Source organism: Uranotaenia lowii, chromosome 1, assembly GCF_029784155.1.
Source record: "Uranotaenia lowii strain MFRU-FL chromosome 1, ASM2978415v1, whole genome shotgun sequence".
In the NCBI taxonomy this organism is placed as follows: Eukaryota; Metazoa; Arthropoda; class Insecta; order Diptera; family Culicidae; genus Uranotaenia; species Uranotaenia lowii.
The window spans coordinates 140,863,631-140,880,848 of NC_073691.1; the positions used below are offsets into that span (position 1 = coordinate 140,863,631).

Here is a 17,218-nt window from a genome sequence, read left to right on the forward strand (position 1 = left end):
TAAAATTTATTATGCTCGTATGGTATAAATTAAAGGGAGCCCCCTTCCCTCTTCCTCTCACTCCACTATTTAGGAGGGAGAAATAACAAATATTCATTGAAACATTTCTCGTACCATAATATCCTACCATGCTAAATTTTGTACCATTTGCTTGATCGGTTCTCGAATATGCAAATATTTGTCTTTTGTTTGGGAGACCGAGCCTATAGGGAATCCAACAAACAGAAATTCATCTTATAGTCTAGCTGACCCGGTATGCTTTGCTACACCTTCCAAAATTGATAAAAATTCAATAAAGGAGATTAACTCTTGTTTTCTTAAATATTCTTTTAATGCATGTCCTAATATTTGTTTTCCAATCATTATTTTGTATCTCAAATAAAGATTGCTCGATCATTTCTCGAGTTATTAAAAAAGCATGAATGCATCCCACTCCCTTTTCAAGCTCCCACTGAAAAGAAAGGAGGAGTCAGAATTCTTATTCTCCCTCCCAAACCAATCTGGCTTCCTTTGCTCGAATTGTTATCGAATTTTGCAATAAAAATTATATGGGAGCTCTTCCTCCCCCTTTCAATCTCATCACTGGAAGAAGGGAGGGATCTCAAATAATTATTGAAACATTTCTCATATCCAAATAGCCCCCAAGCCGAATTGGGTACCATTTGCTTGACTTATTTTCGAGATATGTAAAAAATTATAAGAGAGCCCCCCCCCCCCCCCCCCTTCCTGTTTCTCTTATGGAAAAAGGAAGGGTACGAAACATTCATAGAAATATTTCTCGTAACCAAACACCCTCCCATGCTGAATTTGGTACCATTTGCTTGAATGGTTCTCAAGTTTCCAGTAACAGGGAGGGGTCTCAAACTATAACAGGAACCTTACCCGGCCTCAAAAACACTCACTTGCCAAGTTTCAAGAAAACAAAATAAATAGAAACGATCCATGAGAACAATATCTTTTCTATCCACAAATCAATCAAAAAATGTCAGACAAAAGCAATGAAGAAAAGAAAAATGGAATAAATGATCCATTTGTTTTTTTTTTAAATAAGAATATCAGGATATTGTTTCAAGTTTGGGAATGTTGAACTTATAATATGATTTTCCTATAGAAACATTCGTCCAAAATTCTATAGAAATCGTATTTTTAGGTCCATGCCTGAAAAATCTTACATCGCGTAACTTTTGATACCATCAGTAGAACTTTTTCAAAACTTCAGACAGGCTAACTTTATATTTCAACAATCACTCTGCAAAATTTCAATAAAATGCATATCGTAGTTTCTGAGATATTTAGAAAGCTCAAATTTTGTGATATAGTAGTGAGATAGTTGTTCCATCTTAGGCAGAAAATTTGACCAAAAAATATCATCAGATTTAAAAGTTATTGAAGTTCAAAGTTGAAGTGACAGTGCGCATTATTCCAATTTCTATACAATTATGAACGGTACTGTAGATTACGAATAAATAAGAAAATTCCAATTTTTGAAAATATAACCAGGATTTGAAATTTCAATGAGTTTTAGATCTCTCTTGTATTCAATTTAGCTCAAAATGATTCCGCAATTTAGAACAAATCTATAGAAAAACATTTTGTTTGAGCAGACCATTTCGGGTGGGAAAAAAAGACAACTTGCTTCGTATTCGTACAACTTAAACAGAGAGTATTTATTACAACTTCATTAATAGTACAATAGTATATTGGAAAACATAGAACTAGTAACATTCAGCAAATCATTCCCTATTATTTTTTTTTGCAAGGTTGCATACAATTTTGTTTCTCATTCGCTTCTAGAGTTACTAGTATTGTTGAGATTCAACAATATTCGTCACATTTTTTTAAAATTATTTCCGAACCCTTATATTCTAGATTAGACATCAGAAATTGGAACACAGTTTGATGAGAAAATTGAACCCCAGCAGTTTATTTTATTGTAAATCTGAATTATTGATCAACTGAATATTAATTTTTAAAATAAACATTTTGACATTCTGGCACCAAAACCAACATTTTTTATTATTAATTTCCACTTTTGTTATTTTAATTAGCATATCCTAAGTAACAATTTTAAATCTATAAGAACCAATGAGGGAGCTGTTAATATATTTTTTTAAATATCACCAAGTTTTGTAAGTTTCTGAAAATCATCAACCAAAATTTCTATTTGTTTAACCAAAATCAATAACACTAGTAAACAAAATTTAAAAAAAATCGGAAACTTTATCGACTAACCTAGGGTTACCATATCCTTCATCGTCAAAAAGAGTACGTTGAAATCATATTTCAAAATATTTAGAAGAAACGGGGAAAACCAGGATATTTAAGGCCTTTCAAATAGTGACAATTAGTTGCTAGTTATGTGACTCACCTGCAATAATGACTTTTCAAAAAATACTTTTACAAATTGGAAGTTACCGTTTTTAGCTTAAATTCATTTTCTGGCAGATTTTTAAGTGAAAAGTCAAAAGGTCGTTGGATTATTCGAAGAGATCGAGATCAGAACATCGCAAGCATCAGAAAATGTTGAACTTCAAAAAAAAGTTCAAATTGCTGTTGTGCTCTTTGCCAACTGTTTGGGCGCTAATTGCATATTCAAAGGCGCTGATTGCTTGCCCAGTTTATTTCGACGTCTGGGAAAAGCGGTTTTGATTTTTTTTAAAATTATTCTATTTTACATATAGAAAAAATCTGCTGATGAAATAGAAAATTTGTTTTTAACGAAAAATTTAGATTTTTATGGATTTGTGATACTTTTTATTTCACTTAATTGTTTGGAAAACTCAACAAAGTAGAGAAAACTGAAGTACCATGCCATGAATGCATAAAGTGTTCCATATCTTTCGGAGTTCTTGTACATATAGGAACACGAACTTAAGAACAGGAAGAAATAAGTTTCTATGATAAAATGTCTTTCAATAAAAAAAGAGTACAAATCGCAAGATTTCACAAAAAGAAGAGTACGCTCATTTCTCGATCGAAAAAGAGTACATGTACTCTTAAAAGAGTACGTATGGTAACCCTAGACTAACCCAAATTTTCAACGTAAAATTGGGCGCTAAATCCGAAAATGAAACTCGAAAGTCTCGGTAGAACAGTTTTTGATTTATGCTCAAATTTATTCAGCTTTAATATGCAAAAAAAAATTAAAAATTAATTTTAGAAGTGATCTTTAGCTTACTTAGAACAAGTTCATTCGTGTTGGGAAAAAGTGGTAGAAATTTTGACACTTATAGCACATTTGTAAAAAAAATTATCTTGCGAAAATGTTTTCAAGATCTTCGACCGTTAAGTTTTTTACAACACTTGTTCTTTAATCATATGTGTTGATGCAAAAGTAGTTGGATTTACATCACATTCGGTTAAATAGAAACAGTGTTGTAAATGTTGAAAACATTTTCGCACGGTAGAATGTTCAAAATTGCTACAAGTTTTCTAAAATTCTACTACTTTTTCCAACACGGTTGCACTTGCTCTTAGTTCAATAACGCTGTAAACTAGTGTTATTGATCTAGATGATCAAGATCAATTCTTTGTATGGATCATTTTAATTTGGTTTGATCCTTTATGCATCTTTTAGGAAAGATCTCTGCACATTTGTTTATTGAACGAGACCACACCCGGAGTAATTTGCTATCTATTAATCCTTTATAAAAAGGTTACTGAAGGGCTTTTCGTCAATCAATTTGTAGTATATTAAAACAATTATAATTTGTTTTGGAAGGTATTTTAGGTTCTATAACGAAGTGTGAAAATGCTTTGATAGACCTCTTGAAACCTGAAAGAACCTCACGAGAAATAAAATTGAGAGTTTTATAAAGGTTTTGTAGCTAACTTAGAGGCCGTTTATATTGAAATTCGCTTTAAGATATCAAAGACTTAATGAATTCTTTTTCGGAACACTGTCATTTGCTTACAAAGCCTATTTCAGTTCAAATTGTTATTTGGGTATCTTTACATCTTTCTAAATTATTTTACTTACTTTTTTTGTTATTCTGATAAGTTGGTTTGAGCTGCGCGTTTTTCTAATAATTTATATTCATAAGTTCGTTTCTTGATCTCGATGCTTTAAAATATTTTTTTCTAACAGTCTCATACTCGCCCAAGCAACCAAAAGTCTCGTTTAAAAGGTCGAACACAGCTTAATCAGCATAATCAATGTGCTGAAGTTCGTTTTATTCAGCCCAAAATTTAAGTTCTTATTGAAACTTTAAAGTTCCATTACAGATTTGAACGGCCTTCTATTCAGCCCACAAGTAAACGTTTAATCAGCGAAAACAAAAAAAAATCTCCTCTCCTCTCTTACTTTGGCCACCGGCGTGTTGCTGCCGGTTTCTCGGCATCCATCTTTATTCCTCCTCCCATCACCTCCCTCAATTGATCTTACTTAATTGCTTTGTTTTTAACTTTGTTCGATACATGCCAGCACGATCGCCAGTTCTGCTACACAATTATTTGATTCGCTTACTCAAGCGATTAAACAACCTAATGGAAAAAATTAGTCCTGGTACCAGATTTGAACCCGATCCTGCGAGATGATAGCCAGACACGCTGCCACGACGCCACGCCTAGATGTTGCCTTACCGGCAGCTAAAATTCGAAGTGGTTATAAGCTTCCTAGAATACCCGTAAGGGCAGCTAGCAGCAGAGACGCATGTTGATTATGACTAAGAAACATTACGAAACGGCGTATAAATCAATCATCCGTTAAAATAATATCGGTTTAAAAAAAATGGAATTCCATGTTTATAACTGTTAAGCTAAAAATTATACAAATTCTTGAGTTTATCTTGAAATTTAATAAATTGCTTCAACTGACTTTCAATGTGTGATAAATTCGTGGTAAGTAAATACAGTTGGAAGAAATTTTATAAAGTCAAAATATTTACATTTTTCACAATCAATCATTTGTGAGTGTTCTGAGTTAAAGTTTCAATAAAAATTATACATTTCAACAATTTCCAAACTCCAAAAAATGTTTTATTTATTATATGCCCTTATGTGATGTTCGTTCACATTTCATATTCATGAAATGGCGGACATGTCTCAAAATAGGCTGTTTGAGGAACTTCTTGGAACTTCGAGTCCATAGAACGCTATTTGAGAACCAATTTGTAACTTTTATTTTGAATAATGCGATTGACATGTCACAAAAAAGGCTATTTGAGGAACTTCTTGGAACTTGAAGTTCACAGATGGCTATTAGAGGATCTTCTTTGAATTTGAAGTTCACAGAAGGCTATTTGAGAACTAATTTGTAACTTTTATACTGTGTGGATGCGATTGACATGTCACAAAAAAGGCTATTTTAGGAACTTTTTGAAACTTGAAGTCCACAGAAGGCTATTTGAGAACTTATTTGTAACTTCTATACTGTGTGGATACGATGAACATGTCACAAAATAAGCTATTCGAGGAACTTTTTGGAACTTCAAGTCCATAGAAGGCTTTTTGAGGAACCTTTTGTAACTTTCATGCTTACATTTGAGAAAATTCGGTACCAAATCCCTTTAAAACCTTTGTTTAGCGAAATTCGTACTTTGGAGACACGAGTTTAAGTAGATAAGAGACTTTTGGTTGCTTGGGCGTACAAAAAAAAATTAAAACATATTTGTTGTTTTCTTAAATTAAATATAGTTTTTTTTAACCTTCGCCTCGATTTTATAGAAGAGTCCATCTCAACCAGATCAATAGTAAGTAGAACAGATTCCAAGGAAGATTGTATGCAAGTAGAAAGCTCAACTTTTAATTTAATGATTAATGGCATTTCGGTGAATTATACATTCTAATAGGAAGAATTTCAAATGAAAGTAATGAAAATTATGGACGGATAGATTAGATTAGGAAGCATGAAAGGTGTTGAAAATGAGCCAAGAGCGTGATTTGAGAAAACTTCTTGCCGCACAAGACCATTTGTCCCACATCGTATTATTGTCTAGAAGAAGCAAAGTCGATAGGCTGACTTTGCACTTGTATCGTATTATTGTCTAGAAGAAGCAAAGTCGATAGGCTGACTTTGCACTTGCAAAGTCAGCCTATCGACTTTGCTTCTTTTAGACAATAATACGATGTGGGACAAATGGTCTTGGGCGGCAAGAAGTTTTCTCAAATCACGCTCTTGGCTCATTTTCAACACCTTTCATGCTTCCTAATCTAATCTATCCGTCTATAATTTTCATTACTTTCATTTGAAATTCTTCCTATTAGAATGTATAATTCACCGAAATGCCATTAATCATTAAATTAAAATCATAAACCAGCGGTGATAAACTGTTAACACAAAGCTCAACTTTGAATATTTTTGTTATACAACACAGACAACTGGACTTACATTTCCCGATTAGACAGTTTTGCAGATTCAATTTACTTTCTGGACAATTAAAACGAGAAATTTCAGTAAGTACACCATATGTTGTAACACCTTTTCAAACACATCATTAGTTATGTTATATTAAAAGACTCCTTGAAAAAGGCATAATAAATGCCGAAACGTCGGATTAAGAAATAAAAATCGTTTTATGATTTTTTCATGACTGAAATCGCCGAAAATCAATTTATTCATTTTTTTTTTGTAACGACGATACGTGTAAAATTTCCGAGTAATTTTCGTTCCAATTGGAGCTTGTGTGTCGAATTTGGTGGCTATTGGTTCAGCCTTTAAAAGCTTTCGTTATAAAGAATCATACTCAAACACTATCTTCAGATTTTTTGAAATATTTCATTAACCAAGGTTTAGTTCAAGAAATTTGAAGTTTAAACCCTTATTTTACGAAGAGGTTTGTTCATTACACTGAGTCAATTTTGGGTCATTTTTGAACTTCTCAAACCTTGGGGTCTCAAAAGCTTCGTTTTGATTCAAAACTAATCCATGATTTTTTGCAGAATTTTTAAATAAAGTTTACATGAGTAAATAAGTTTTTTTTATAGGTTTAATGGGATAAATTGAATATTTTTTACTGAAAAATCAACATCATTTTTGCTTTTTCAGTGGAACCGAGTCTGCTTATGCTTTTGGCATTGATAAACAATAAATTCAATTGATATCACTGCTGGGGCCAAGCGAGGTATTGAATGACTACTTTTCATGTAATACTTCGCTAGGCACTCAGCAGTGATGTCAATTTAATTTATTGTTTAGCAATGCCAAAAGACATACCGCTGTTAAACAGCTTATAACTTTTTTGACTAATTAGATACGAGGTTACGGTCTTCAACAAAGTTGTTGTGAAAAATCAAAAATGGTGTTGATTTTTCAGTATAAAATATTCAATTTTCCCATACAAACATCAAAGTCCAAATTCACTTATGAAAACGTTACTTAAAAATTCTGCAAAAATCATGGATTAGTTTTGAACCAAAACGAAGTTTTTTAGACCCCAGAGTCTGAGAAATTCAAAAATGACCCCAAATCGACTCAGTCTAATGTACATACGTTTCGAAGCAGTCAATGCTTATCAAACCTGCCACTTTCTGACCGTTTACTGAACAATCAAGTTCATAAACGGTTTCATCACGTTTACAATGAAATTTCCTGTGCCCTTGTCCACTTAACCCTTGTCCACACACGCTGACCTGCCCAATAGCTGTTCCGTTCTTTCTCCCTAGCTAAGATTTCGGTTCATCTCGAAAGGTTAATGGAACCCAATTAACACGTGAACTTAATTTAGAAGCCCTTTCTTACCTCGGAAGATGACCGATTAGGTGAGACGATTTTTTTTCACTCTTCATTGTTCGCATTTCATCCATTCTAAAGTTCTAAAGTTATGGAAGACGACCCATCATCATCAGAACCCGCGAGTCTCCCGGAGCGAAAATTAGTTCGTTCGGCTCTTAGATTACTGGCGAAATTGGTTCCACACGTTCCCTCAATTTCGGGTACAAGATCAGTGGCGGTGGCCGTCTCTCGTTCGAAATAAAACGGTTTCGAAGAAGATCAATTCCTAGGCGTTTGGCGGTTTTGTTGAAAAAAATAGGAGGAAGGGAGCTCCATTAGATTGGACCAAGAGCATGCATTTTATTCCTAATAGAGCGAGGGGGTTGCCCCTTTAAATCACTATAATCGAAGACTTTGCGCTCGAAAATTGAAGGCTTTCGCGCGCGGTCTTCAGTTATCATTAGTGAAAAATGAAATTCCGTTTAGAGGTTAAACTCTCTGGGCAACCTCGGCCTTCGTACGTGAGTATCTATGCATGGAGAGCAAGTGAATCGTTGGCCGACGCCATTCGAAAACAGAAGATTGCTCGGTAGCTCCTGGTCGTGGGGCCATCATTATTGCGATATTCGGTTTCTGGGTGGCAAATAATGCTGATGATCAGCTCGTGCTCCGCAAGATTTGATTGAGAGTCCGCATTGAGCACATTTTTGAGGGGTAATTTGGGGCCAATATGAGCCATTCCGCGGAACATGGAGCCGTATGATTATCGATCGATCGATCCACTCTCACTTGAACCGACTTCTTCGAATCGTGTGTGTTGTATGTACGCAAATCTATTATGAATTTCAGCTCAACAAACGTGGCTGATCGATTTGGGGTGAAATTTGTTTGTGCGGAAGTAGCTTGGCAAATTCGCCAGAAGAGCTTTTCAATTTCGATTCGCTAATCTGGCGTTACGTAAAGTTTCCGGTCTAACATAACAGTTGCCCCAATCGTCAGAAATTAACCTTCAGTTGTACATTTTTCCTTCTACGAACAAACGATGCATCATTTTTAAACGTGTTCTTTTAACCTTTAATCTAGGAAAATTCCAACAGATTCAGGATAACGCGGCTTGATTTTTTTTTACGATCGATCATCATTAGTCAGTCACTTCTCAGTTTGTTCGGATCAAATTATTTATTCTTCGGCTGCTTATCAACACATCAATCTCTACTCTCGGAGAAGTTCTCGACTTTTCGGAAAATTTGAGTTGTTAAAAGGTATTTCATTCGACAGTGATATGCTTACCTTTTTGTTGGGTTCTGTTGGGCGTTCGATGCAACTCTGGAACGAGAAGTGAGAGAAAAGTGATTATTTAATGGGCTCTTAATTATTGATTCTAGGCTTTGTTTTATAGAAGCCGATCGAATGATCGGTTTGATTCGATCGAAGTTATGCGTTCTTGAAGTAGAAAAGCTATCCACTCGTAGGAAACTTGATCCACAGTAAGTAATGTAGTTTTTTATCTGAACACGTCTAGATAGATTTTCATTTTTTTCCGAATAAAAACAAATTTTCGTGTCATGAAATATTGTAAAAGTAAAATTAGCTTGGATTTTCAACATTTCAATTGAAAAACCTTTCATGATCATTTTTATGAAACTTGTTCGAAAAATTTCTTTATGGAGGCATAAATAAAACAAAAATATACCACAATTTGTTTTTTTTGGTTGATTTGCCAAAAAAATTGAATAACTCCGGGCAAATTCCGGGCATTTTTCAATAACATAAGGGCAACCGGGCCGGACCGACCTGTTTCCAAATTTTGTATTAAATGTGTGTACGCAATTTTGGGTTGATTGGGTGCCCAGAATTTTTAAATTTCAGGTTAAAGGTGCACCTGTTCCAAAATAAGTACACGTTGTTTCCTCAATTAGATCGACTCCTAATCCTAAAAAAAGTGGGCCATCCATTTAGCTACATTCCCATGATTTATCGGGTGTTTCTTTCTCAGATAACCATACTGCAATGGAACCGATTAAAGCTTTTATTCCTTCTCGTTGAATTCCCGGCAGCCGGAATGTGTTTCATGTTTCGCTAAGTGAAATGGAAATGTCAAGAGCAGATAGGCAGAAGTTTTCCCCCAAACTACCGGGACCCTCTATCTTAAGTGGCCCGCCAATTCACCGACAAACAGCAAACAGCTACATAGATTGCGTAGAACTAGGGCACCAGATAGAAACACAGGAACTTAACCCGGGCGACGCGAAATAAATTAAGTGATTATTTTTACACGCTCCGGAGCGCGAAAAAATCACGATCACATCTAACGCGGTTCCCTTCTGAGAGCACTTTCCTCGTGTTTGAAGCTGCTGGAAGCAGACTTTGTCACATTTTCAGTCTCCAGTTTATCTATTTTCTGCGGCGCTAAAAACATTGAAAACGAAAAAAAAATACAACAGTAAAACAACTCAAAGGAATACTTTTGATTAATATGGTTCTCTTTTTTTCAATTTTCTCCATTTCTTCCGCAGGTAAGAAAGCTAACTGCTGCTGGGTTGCTACACAGGAAGTGGCGCTTTTGGGCTTTGCGTGAGCTCGCTAAATTGCAAATTTAGTCGAATGGGAAAAAGGAAATTCATTTGAATTCGCGCTAGCTAACGATTGAGCGTTCGTTGTCAGGTAAGTCAGATAGCAGCCCACGTAAACTTTAATGTTTTAAGAGGCTTTTAAAATTTAAACAAAAAATTGAATGACACTAATTTTTTACAATTTTTAGAACAGTTTAAAATACGAACTGTTACAATCCAGAAACCATTCCAGCCAGATTGTGATGGTGTTTTATGCGCCAATTTTTCGGTGATTCTTTTTTTAGGACTCTTTGATTGCATCCGATGTTGACACCCGGTTTCGTCTAGAAGCGATGATCGTTGACGATTTATTTCCCTCGCCAAAGCCCGTAAAATTATGACAAACTCGCAAATGATGTGGTTTTACGATGACGACTCTAGCGCGATTGATAGACTCCCGGGCCTGTTTATTATCGGCTCTGATCGGATCTCAGTGGCCGTTTATTTCGACTATAAATTAGTCTAGCTTTTTATTACTGGTCTATGAGCATTAGAATATTTCCATTTAAAACAATAGCGCAGTCGCCGAAGTTTTGCTGATTTTTATTTTATTTTTATATTGGCCGGTAGAACATTTTTGGATTTTGTGATCAGAAAAATGTTGGAAGCAAAGAGCAATCACAGCTCCAAAGGTTTCTTCTATCTATGAGTCAGAAAACAGAATCAAAGGTAGATATAGGTCAAAAATAATGTAAAAAAAAGAGTTAAGATACAGTTAACGAAAATTAGAAGTTAAACTTCAAGGCCTAAATTTTTAAAGACAAGAGGCGTAAGCCTAGTATCAAGAGCCAGTAGACAAGATTAAAAAGTAAAAAATCAAGTTTGAAGAGGAAAATTCGAAAAACAAAAGTCATTAGTCAAGAATCATGAGTCTAGAGTCAAGAATCATGAGTCTAGAGTCAAGAATCATGAGTCAAGACAATCAAAATTATATGTAAGACGTCAAGAGTCAAGGGTAAGAAATCAAGAGTAAAAATATCAAAAGTCAAGAGTCAAGGGTGAAGAGTCAAGAGTCAAGATTTTAAAGTGAGAGTCAAGAGTCAAGAATCAAGAGTTCAGAGTCAAGAGGCAAGAGTCAAGAGTCCAGAATCAAAAGGCAAGAGGCAAGAGTCAAGAGTCAAGAGTCATGAATCAAGAGTCAAGATTTTAGAGTCATGAGCAAAGATTTAGAAGTCAAGAGTCAAGATTCAAGAGTCAAGAGTCAAGAGTCAAGAGTCGAGAGTCAAGAGTCAAGAGTCAAGAGTCAAGAGTCAAGAGTCAAGAGTCAAGAGTCAAGAGTCAAGAGTCAAGAATCAAGAATCAAGAGTCAAGAGTCAAGGGTGAAGAGGCAAGAGTAACGAATCAAGAGACAAGAGACAAGAGTCAAGAGTCAAGAGTCGAGAGCAAGGACTATAAAAATCGCTCACTCCTCGAAACGCACTCGAAAATGCTTTGCCGCCGACTCGCTATTCGTGTGTGTCCAATACAATCACGAACAGCAACACAAACGATTCTACGACGGCGGTTTCTATGTTGCTCGTATTACAAAATATTCATGAGCGAGTCTGAGCAACGGGATCACGAGAGACTCGTATTTGCTTCATGAAAATTTTGATTCCGAGCTTGCTGTCTATTTAGGAAAGCAAGTACGTCAGTTCAGAAGAAAAAAAAGTAGGAAAAAAAAAGAAAAAGGATTTTGTCGGCTCGTCCATCTCAGAGACAAACCGTCTGGCCTCCCGTTGGCCTACACTTGTTCACATTGTTGCTGTTGATGTTATTGATGTTCCTTTAAGCTCCTAGCTTCAAAAACTGACGCACTTTCTTCCTTAGGAAGCAATAATAACAGAACTAGCAAGAAGCAAAAGAATTTTTTCGGCCTCGGCATATTTGCCTGAAAAGAATAATAACATCACTAACATGGATTGGATGTGGCGGCCGTACGTACTCTGTTCTTCTTATTTTCAATTCCTTTTGTCCAACGCTATAGAAAGCCAACACGGCTTGGCGTCAACATTGTTGCTGTTAGTGTTTGTTCAAGCTCAACCTTCGCAAAGCGACGAACATTTTTCCACGGGAAAAAATAATACCAATATCAACACGATTCATGAGCGGGTTGGTAAAAATTTTCATGAACCGGCTCGCTGCTACGCAATCTTCGGGTTGATGCTAGATTTTGTGTGCGAAAAGGGAAGCAAAGCAAAAAGGAATCAGGAGCCTTGTTTGTGTTTTCGTTTCGGTCGGAATTGATTCGTGAGAACAGGAGATTCTCGCTCACACCTCATTCGCGTTCCAGAGCATTATTATGAGCACAAATCGGAGCGATGCGGGTTCCGTCGCTCGTATGAATGAGTTTTTCAATCCTTGGTCGAGAGTCAAGCGTCAAGAGTCAAGATTCAAGAGTCAAGAGCCAAAAGTCAAGAATCAAGAGTCAAGAGTTAAGAGTCAAGAGTCAAGAGTCAAGAGTCAAAAGCCAAAAGTCAAGAATCAAGAGTTAAGAGTTAATAGTCAAGAGTCAAGAGTCAAGAGTCAAGAGTCAAGAGTCAAGAGTCAAGAGTCAAGAGTCAAGAGTCAAGAGTCAAGAGTCAAGAGTCAAGAGTCAAGAGTCAAGAGTCAAGAGTCAAGAGTCAAGAGTCAAGAGTCAAGAGTCAATAGTCAAGAGTCAAAAATCAACAGTCAAGAGTCAAGAGTCAAGAGTCAAGAGTTGAGAGTCAATAGTCAAGAGTCAAGAGTTGAGAGTCAATAGTCAAGAGTCTAGATTCCAGAGTCAAGAGTGAAGAGTCAAGAGTCAAGAATCAAGATTCAAGAGTCAAGACTCAAGAGTCAAGAGTCAAGAGTCAAGAGCCAAGAGTCAAGAGTCAAGAGTCACGAGTCATAAGACAAGAGTCAAGAGTCAAGAGTCGAGAGTCGAGAGTCAAAAGTCAAGAGTCAAGAGTCAAAAGTCTCGATACAAGAGTCAAGAGCCAAAATTCAAAAATCAAGAGTTAAGAGTTAAGAGTCAAGAGTCAAGAGTCGAGAGTCAAGTGTCAAGAGTCATGACTCAAGATTCAAGAGTCAGATACAACAAGAGTCAGGAGTCAAGATTAAGAATCAAGAGTCAAGAATCCAGAGACAAGAGTCGAGAGTCATGACTCATGAGTCAAGATTGAAGAGTCAAGATTCAAGAGCAAAGAGTCAAGAGTCAAGAGCCAAGGGTCAAGGGTCAAAAATCAAAAGTCTAGAGTCAAGAATCAAGAGTCAAGAGTCAAGAGTCAAGAGTCAAGAATCAAGAGTCAAGAATCAAAAGACGAGAGTCAAGAGTCAAGAGCCAAGGGTTAAAAATCACGAATCAAGGTTCGAGAGTCAAGAGTCAAGAGTCAGAAGGCAAGAGTCAAGAGTCAAAAGATAAGAATCTGAGAATCAAGAGTCAAGAGTCAAGATTTAAGAGTTAACAGTCAAGAGTCAAGAGTTAAGGGTCATGAGTCAAGAATCAAGATTCTAGAGTAAAGAGTCAAGAGTCAAGAGTCAAGAGTCAAGAGTCAAGAGTCAAGAGTCAAGAGTCAAGAGTCAAGAGTCAAGAGTCAAGAGTCAAGAGTCGAGAATCAAGCGTCGAGAGTCAAGATCCAAGAAACAAGATTCAAGATTCAAGAGTCAAAAGCCAAGGGTCAAGAATCAAGAGTCAAGAGTCAAGAGTCAAGGTTCAAGAGTTAAGATTCAAGAGTCAAGGGCCAAAGGTCAAGAATCAAGAGTCAAGAGTCAAGATTTAAGAGTCAAGAGTCAAGAGTGAAGAGCCAAGAGTTAAGAGTCAAGAGTCAAGGGTCAAGAGTAATGATTCTAGAGTCAAAAGTCAAGAGTCAAGAATCAAGAGTCAAGAGTCATAAGTTAAGAGTCAAGAGTCAAGAGTGAAGATTCAAGAGTCAAGAGTCAAGAGTCAAGAGTCAAGAGTCAAGAGTCAAGAGTCAAGAGTTAAGAGTCATAAGTCAAGAGTCAAGAGTCAAGAGTCAAGAGTCAAGATTCAAGAGTCAAGAGTGGAGATTTAAGAGTCTAGAGACAAGTGCCATGAGTCAAGATTCAAATGTCAATAGTCAAGAGTCAAAATTGAAGAGTCAGGAGTCAAGTGTCAGAAGCCAGGAGTCAAGCATCAACATTCAAGAGTTAAGAGTCAAGAGTCAAAAATCAAGAGACAAGAGTCAAGAATCAAGAGATTCGAAGGTCAAGAGTATAGAGTTCATGGTCTTGAGTCAGAAGCAAAGTGCTAAGAGTCAAAAGTTAGAAGTCTAGAGTCAAGTGTCCCAAAATTAGAACCAGAAGTCGAGAGTCAAGATTTGAAAGCCGAAAGTCTAGAGTCTAAAGCCTATAGCCAAAATGAATCATTCAAGGATTAAAAGTCAAGCATCCTAAGCCAAGAATCATTGTTCAAGTTCTAAAAGGCAAGAATCAAGTCAAGACTATTCGAAATTCAAGATACATGGGTTAAGGTTCGCATATGATAACTCAGTTCATTGATTTTCAATCTTTTTTTGAGTAAAATCTTCCAAATGCGAAGCGTAAGTTCTTTATGTCTTCGTCTCTATAGTTCAAACTCCATAGATTTTATAACCATCTCATTGTGCCCAACGAAAAGTGAAAACGGTCTAATAAATAAGAATTTTCTGAATCGTAAAACTTAAACCACACACCGATCGATCGATGGAACATAGTTTCGAAAAGGTTATCTTTAAGGAAAATAAAAATTGACGACGTCAACGTTCCCGTCCAAAATCCGCTCCGAAGGTTGAGGATTACGACCTCCGATCGATGCCTCGGTTCACTCCGTCTTCATTCAAGTTGACTTTGAGCAATCAAAACAGGGGCAGCAGCATTGTTTCTGTCCGTTTGTCGCTTTAAATAATGCAAACGACCAGATTTGTCTGGTGATGAACTGGTAGTGCGGATGCAAAACAGAACCGTTTGGGAAACCTTTTTTTTTCTTCGGTATTTCGCGGTAAATTTTTGGTAGTTCAGATACTGGCGCCACATTTATCGGTAGCGTGGCGACATCCGCGTTTGTCGCGCTGTTGTTGTTCTTTCCCGGCTAAATCAGCTGCGGATTCACGGATATTTGCGATCGGGGCATTTTTTATTTGCTGTTTCATTCAGGGTACCTACACAAAAATACGTGAACCCGAGCAAGAGATGACACTTTGCCGATAGGAATTCGATCAGTTGTTGCGGCGAAGATTTTCGTCTTCATCGTTGTACGTATTACTGATGTTACCATCGCTTCTGGTCTTGTTGAAGTCAGTAGGTTGTTAGCCTGTTGTTTAGATCTGGCTGCAGTGATTTATCTTCGTGTGAACCAGCCCTTTCCCTCATACTATGAAAGGTGTTGGGATCTGCGCTTTCACCCTTATTCTGGAAGTTTCTGGGAAGGCGAGTTCCTTGGGAAATGGAAACCCTCGGATTACATCGAGAGGCAACTAACGGGATGAAATTTAAAACTGTTTTGGTTTAATTTACTCAAATTTTGACTGTTTTTCGCAAAATTTATTTACTTTTAAAACATCTATTTTATTCATTCGTCTGTTTTTTTGGTTCACAAATAACATTCTGAAACCGATAAAAATGTCAACAACAAGATTTACAATTTTCATATTGATGTTGGTCACGTTGGTGACTCGGCTCAGTTTATGCTCCCAGCTGTAGCTGGGTAAGTTTTCTTGAGCCTATTTTATAGATTTTTGGTAACTTTGCTTCAACTTATTAAACTTGAAAATTGAAATTTCCCTCTTCTAGATTAAAAACAAGTGATTTTATGGGCAAAATAAGTAACATGCTCTGCTTAGATTGCATAAACAAAGGCGAAATACAGGTGCTGAAAACGTCTTAGTTCATGCAACAGGCATGAGCAGTAAGGTGTCCCAAAATTGCATAACTTCTGGGAATCTGGGGGCTCACCCTCCAAATGGTAGATAAGGATGTGCAGAACAAACTTTTGTTTGGGGCCGACTAAAAAATATCATGTTAAGAGGTACCGCAAGCGCGATCTTTGAAAAAAGTCCACTTTTCAAAGATTTGATTCTGATTTGATTTTGTATTTAACAAAATTTAATGAAAAATCAGGATAATTCTGGACAAATTGTCAAAAATCAGAACAATTCGAGAGTTTTTAAAAAATCAGGACGGTCTCTCGAAAATTAGAACACCTGGCAGCTCTGATCTGGATTTATTACTCATTTCAAGTTTGGTTTTAAAAATAAGTGTGGTACAATAATATGATACAGCAAAATGAAATGTTTAGGGGCAGAAATCTCACGCGACCCAGGGTGCAATATTCAGATAGGTAGAGGAAGGGATATTAAAATGGGAAGTCCTACTTGACAAATGAACCTGATAAGCACATTCAATGAAATTAAATAAAATATGGTGTAAAAGCATGAAACTTTCAAAAAAAAAATGATCTCACCAATAACAGCCGAATTCCACTACATCCCCAATGAAACAAGAATATTCATTTTCGAAAATTTTACTCAGCAGTTGTAAAAATACAAAACTTATAATAAAAGTTGTGCTGGGGTTTAAATGAAATTGTTTGAATTTCTTTTGTTTATTATGGTTGAGAAATTTTAGAAAATACCGATACGCTATAAATTGTGATTACATTACTCATTTTTTTTGGTTAAACAAATTTTTTTTTTTTTCAATTTACTGTTTGTTCTTTCAACAGTTTTGAATATTTTAAAATTTTTTTGGTCCTAACCAAAATCTAACATTCAGCTTTGTGAATTTAACAAGATTTGGTAGAAATTTACATTATCGTATCGAAAAATATTAACAGTTTCTTAAATAATTTTCGATCTGCTATGAGTAACTTTCCTAAGACTGAAAATAACATCAATTTGTCCTTCGTTTGATTTGTATGTATGTATGGATCTGACATTTTGGCCTTCGTTTGATTTGTTTACGAATCTTAATCCTAATCCGCTCTTGAGTGTCAATATGACACTCTAGGAATTTTGGC

The 17,218-nt window shown here is 36.1% G+C and overlaps 2 protein-coding genes across 2 annotated transcripts in view; one reads left to right on the forward strand and one right to left on the reverse strand.

Annotated features, from left to right (window-relative positions):
- Window positions 1-17,218, forward strand: part of LOC129740318 (autophagy-related protein 16-1) — a 355,598-nt gene that overhangs the window by 232,596 nt on the left and 105,784 nt on the right. The window lies entirely within an intron of this gene.
- LOC129740317 (uncharacterized) overlaps window positions 1-17,218 on the reverse strand; it is a 459,755-nt gene that overhangs the window by 219,054 nt on the left and 223,483 nt on the right. Inside the window, exon 2 of the mRNA XM_055731953.1 lies at window positions 8,942-8,977. The gene's annotated coding sequence lies outside the window, so the exon portion shown is untranslated. The remainder of the gene's footprint in view (window positions 1-8,941; window positions 8,978-17,218) is intronic.